This window comes from Eschrichtius robustus, chromosome X (assembly GCF_028021215.1).
Source record: "Eschrichtius robustus isolate mEscRob2 chromosome X, mEscRob2.pri, whole genome shotgun sequence".
Classification (NCBI taxonomy): Eukaryota; Metazoa; Chordata; class Mammalia; order Artiodactyla; family Eschrichtiidae; genus Eschrichtius; species Eschrichtius robustus.
This window is the reverse complement of record NC_090845.1, coordinates 132610741-132616407: the sequence shown is the minus strand read 5'-3', so window position 1 is coordinate 132616407 and position 5667 is coordinate 132610741. Positions and strand designations below refer to the sequence as shown.

At 41.9% G+C, this 5667-nt stretch overlaps 1 non-coding gene across 1 annotated transcript; it reads left to right on the top strand.

Annotated features, from left to right (window-relative positions):
* The first annotated feature begins 783 nt into the window (after nt 1–783).
* Nucleotides 784–890, top strand: LOC137757501 (U6 spliceosomal RNA). Its single transcript, XR_011072352.1, has one exon. It is a non-coding gene; the product is annotated as a U6 spliceosomal RNA (small nuclear RNA).
* The last annotated feature ends 4777 nt before the right edge of the window (nt 891–5667 follow it).

Here is a 5667-nt window from a genome sequence, read left to right as displayed (position 1 = left end):
TTCTGTCCTCGTCTCAGCAGCAGAGAAAGTGCTAAGCCTAGAAAGACAGCTTCTGAACCGATTGGAGCTAGCCCAGCAGTTTTTGCTACCTCCAAACCTGCCAGAGCCTAAATCAATGCAAACATTCATGGTCTGTTTTCCTAAGAGTTGCGATTAACTGCTGGTGTTCTTCTTGCTCAGAAAGGGCTGGCAGATCCTATTCCTGGGGATTTCCAGAATACCAAGGCCAGATGCCATTGCTCACATATATGAAATAGCCTAGTACAAGTAACCCAGGCTTTCCTAGAGGTCATTGCTCCCACAGAGCACTAGCACCAAACGGTGTTAAAAGGTGTGCAGCAAAAGTAAAAGTGAAGTGTTCCTTGGTTGGGTACGTTTGGAAAATGCTGAGTTAAATATAGTGAAGCAGATTTCTTGATTACAAGACATCTCAGGGCTTTTCATAGGTTTAGGATCACTGGAAACGTGTCTTTGTTTTGATTTATCTCCCAGCCTCAAGCACCTTCGATGGCCAAAGACATTTTAACTTAGGAATGACAGAAAGGAAAATCTGAAAACCTAACAATAAATCTTTAGTGAGCTCTGGGATAAAAATACCAGTCTGGGAGCCCCCCAAAGTTTATAAAGGGTCCAGGGAAAGATGAATGTGGTAACTACATAGGTCACTTTTAACTAGTTTACTGGTTTCAGTCCCAGGTGCTCCCAAAAAAGTGCCCAGCATAGCCTGCACTATGGATAAAGGACTCTCACTTAAACGTCTCTTTTAAAGAACTATTACAAGGAGTGCTTGCTTCAGCTGCACATATTCTAAAATTGGGATGATACAGAGAAGATTAGCATTATGCTTCAATAAAGCTGAAATTTTAAAAAAAGTAAACAGGAAAGACTTTCTTCCAACACAAAAAAGAGCAATTGCAATGATTGTGCATTACATATGTTTCTCTTTCAGAATTATCTATGTAAGATAATGTTCTCCTTTTTGCAAACAGTACGAACCATAAATTAATATGACCTTAATCTCTGACGTCTAAATAACTTCGAAGCCAGAAACAAGGTCAAAGCTGTTCATCAGGTGTATCACCACACTGGAATTCCTATACTAAGGAAATAGTCCCAGTATGGAATTTCAAGGGTACATAAGGACAACTTGTGTATCTATTGAGATGTTTTTAAAAGATGAGCAACTTGGCATGAGAGACATCTAAGTCCCATGCAATTTTTGAAAACATATTTATGGAACTCACCAGTTGAATACTTGGGAAAATGCCCTCTTTGGAAGAAATGGGTGAGAATGAGTATAACTTACATCCTAAGATTTATAAATTTATTTTTCATATTTGTTCACATTCTCATTACAGAAGTATCAAAGTTCCCAGAGTACCTAAACACCAAATTACATTTATTGCAATAAATATATGTTACGTTTTATTTTATACATCACAGTTCAAAGGAAATATGTAGGTTGATTTTTCATTTATGAGAATATATCATCATATACACACCTATATAAATATAAAATTAGATGCAAAAACTTTGCATTCAAGTTCAGTTCTCTTTGCACTTGTTCTACGATTGAGTTTACATGCATGTATACACACACACACACACACACACACACACACACACACATCATTGATCTAAAATCTCCAATTTACCAAAACCAAGACATCTTTTCTTTCCCTCATTTGATTTTATAATTCTCTCAGGGAAATGGGTAGAGTGCTACCTTTAGAGTGTCCAAGTAGAATAAGATATGATTTGCATTTTAAATCTGTAGCTGGTAAAAATCAATGACATCTCTAAACAGATATTTTTATTATTTGTTTACACAAATAATATTTGCTACACAATTTCACATGTATTCAATTCGCCAGTGTTAAGAGTTGATTGTGACTACTTGAATGATGTTACATCTTGACCTGTGCTTTAACTGAGCACATCTTGATTGTATGAATTATTGAATTATTGACTAATTCAGGTGTTATTATTTTAAAATGCAGCTCATTACTTAGATGTCCCCCCAAACACTTACAACTTGACATCAGTTTCAAAACACAGAGGACTCTTACTTCCATTAGATTACAAGCACACAGTACAATATAAAAAGTAAGTATAGGGGCTTCCCTGGTGGCGCAGTGGTTGAGAATCTGCCTGCCAATGCAGGGGACACGGGTTCGAGCCCTGGTCTGGGAAGATCCCACATGCCGCAGAGCAACTGGGCCCGTGAGCCACAACTACTGAGCCTGCGCCTCTGGAGCCTGTGCTCCGCAACGGGAGAGGCCGCGACAGTGAGAGGCCCGCGCACCGCGATGAAGAGTGGCCCCCGCTTGCCGCAACTAGAGAAAGCCACACAGAAACGAAGACCCAACACAGCCGAAAATAAATAAATAAATTTTAAAAAAAAAGTAAGTATAAAGCAAAAATCTAAAAGATAAAAGGCATTTTCTTACCCAAGAACGAGAATTGAAGAAACTGGTGAGTGCTGTCTGTGGACACTGGATAGTCTATTCAGTTCACCTTTGAAGAAAGAGATGTTTCTAGATCAAAAATAGCCTTTCTAGCCACACAAGGGAAGTCAATAATCATGTAACTGTACATTTAAAATAAAGATAAGAGAACCTTTTTTCAACTACCAAGAGTTCCCAGGTTAGAACTGACTTTGGCACACAGTGCTATGATTCTCACAGCAATGCTATGGGCTGGAGAAGCTGGGATTGTTCCTCACCCAAGAATGTTCTTAAACTGCTGCCAGCTTCTCCATGAAGTCAAATTTCTTTAGTCTCTCCCTCATTTCAGCTCCCCATCAATCACAATGGCAGCCTACTTGACCGAAGGCCCTAAGCTTTCTCATGCTAACTTGTCCAGTCGCCTTGATACAAGCCTAGAGACGATGTTAAGATCTGCCACTATACAAACTCTCCTTTATGTATAATTAGAAAAAAAGTTTACTTGAATCCTTTACGTGGTTTTTAGATATGGAAGTAATGTTGATGTTCACAAATTTCTTCTACCAAGTGTTATGGATTTTCTTTGCATTAAACAGGGAGTGTCTCCACCTTCTCTGAGAGACACATAATCCTTGTACTATCTGGATGGTACTAATGCTGAAGCCAAATAGCATGGTCTCCAGATAAAAGTCTGTTTCTGATGTTTGCCAAACATACGCCACAGCATCTATGAGGCCTGAAGGTATCTGGGGATCTGGATATATGAATGTGTCCAAAAAGATACCATTTTTCTCAAGATTTTCCAGAATCATGCACATGGTCTCCCCAGATTCCTCCTCCCTCAGCCCTGTAGAGCTCATCGTCTACTTCTCTTTCAGGGCACTTGTTACTTTCTAGGAAGTCTGATCACTGTTCGAGCCTTTGTCACTGGAGTGTGAGCACAAGGCCAGAATCTGGTCTCGTGACTGCTTGTCCCCAGCACCTGGCACAGAGTGGCAGCTCAGGAAGCATCCACTGAAGGGAACTGGGGCCGCTTCTCAACATGTGACCTCAGTTCACATTGGCCAAAGGGCATCTGCAAGAAGCCGACTGGGTGCCCGTGGTGGCACTCACACCCAGTGCTTACTCCACTGGCGACTGGCATCCAGAACTATTGGCTTGGCACGGCTCTGACCTAGAGGAAGAGCCTCTGACAAAATTTGCCATTTGAAACCCCTGTGAAGCAAGCAAGAGCAGTAATGTGGATCCTGGGGCCCACCTAGTTAGGTAGGTTTGGGTTTGGCTTCGTTTACTAGGCTGATTCTATCTCACCTCATTGCAGATAAGACCACGTTACTAAGGGGAGAACACAAGGGGTTCCACATGTTTATTGAATATGTGAATGTGCAAATCATATCATGGTTACATGTGTTCTCTTTGCAGCTTTTAAACATCCCTCATAGTCAAACTGTCTCAGCTTGTCACCCAAGGCCCTCTACAATATGACCCAATTCACCTCTTCAGCCACACCATAGCTTACGTCTTCTGAATTCCAGGAAGTATGCACCATCACTCAGTCACACACACTCTTCCATCCACCCACCCAGGCTTTGCTCAGGATAGTCTCCCTGCCTAGAAGGCCCTTCTCCATATCTTTACTAATTGAAGCCATATCTATCCTTCAAGGCACATTCTCCAAAGCACCTTCTCCAAGAAGCCCTTTCTGATCCCCTGTCCTGTAGTCCTGATGGCACCTGCCCTATCTGGCCCTGTATGAAAGTCACATGTTGTCAGTTTCTCCCCTCAGTGCAGGTAAAAAGGTTAGTTCCTCCCTACAATACATGGCTGTCTGAACCTAGCCTGCAAAACTGTGAAGAATAAATTGCATTCAGCTCGTTGAGGACTGGGACAAGAGTTTTCTCTTCCTCCAGAGACCCTAGGATTCAGGAAAAGAATAATCTAAGATATAGAAAAAGATGTAGGAAAAAATGCAGGAGAGATGACAATATGTAGATAGCCATCTCTCTTTACATAAAGGTATATTTTAAGTGAACCACTGAAAGAGATCTCAGTGAATCATTTAATTAAGAATCTGGGGACTTCCCTGGCCGTCCAGTGGTTCCGACTCTGCACTTCCACTGCACGGGGCATGGGTTCGATCCCTGGTCGAGGAACTAAAACGCTGCATGCCGTATGGTGCAGCCAAAAAAAAAAAAGGAATCTAATAAGTAAGTTTTCTCTGTTTTCAGTCCATTTTCAATTTAAAATCTGAGAATCAACTGTTGAAACAAACGGAAGAAAATTATACAGGAACTCTTCATAGCAGAACTTTCTAAACAGGAAGAGTCACATATACAAACTCACAGAAATACTGAATTTGAGTCAAGAACCTGAAAGTATTACATATTACACTGGAGTATTTTAGGCCACTCTTGGTCCATATTTATTAAGCTTCACTCTACTTGACTCCATAGGAAGTTACCAAGGAAGCAAGAATTCTGTTTTCAGGACATTGAGTCCTATGCTTCTGGTTTCTGGACAAATTGAGGTGTCTTCAGCAATTTCAAGTGCTTCCATGGATTTAGTTAGTTGTTCATGTCCCAAATAGTTATAGACTATGCGCGAGGCACTATGCCAGCTTGTTTTTGTTGCTGTTGTTAGCACTTAAAAGCTAAAAGACCTACAGAGAAACAATAATTATTTCAAAGACCTACAGGACTGTCAAAATAATTCTTTAAAAATTGAGAAGGGGGCTTCGCTGGTGGCGCAGTGGTTGAGAATCTGCCTGCCGATGCAGGGGACACGGGTTCAAGCCCTGGTCTGGGAAGATCCCACATGCCGCGGAGCAACTAGGCCCGTGAGCCACAACTACTGAGCCTGCGCGTCTGGAGCTTGTGCTCTGCAACAAGAGAGGCCGCGACAGTGAGAGGCCCGCGCACCACGATGAAGAGTGGCCCCCACTCGCCGCAACTAGAGAAAGCCCTCGCACAGAAACGAAGACCCAACACAGCCAAAAGTAAATAAATAAATTAATTAATTAATTTTAAAAAAAAGAAAAGTAGGTAAACATATATATAAAAAAAAAATTGAGAAGGGGGGGGGGTCTTCCCTGGTGGCACAGTGGTTAAGAATCCTCCTGCCAATGCAGGGGACATGGGTTCAAGCCCTGGTCCAGGAGGATCCCACATGCCGCAGAGCAACTAAGCCCATGCGCCACGACTACTGAGCCTGCGCTCTGGAG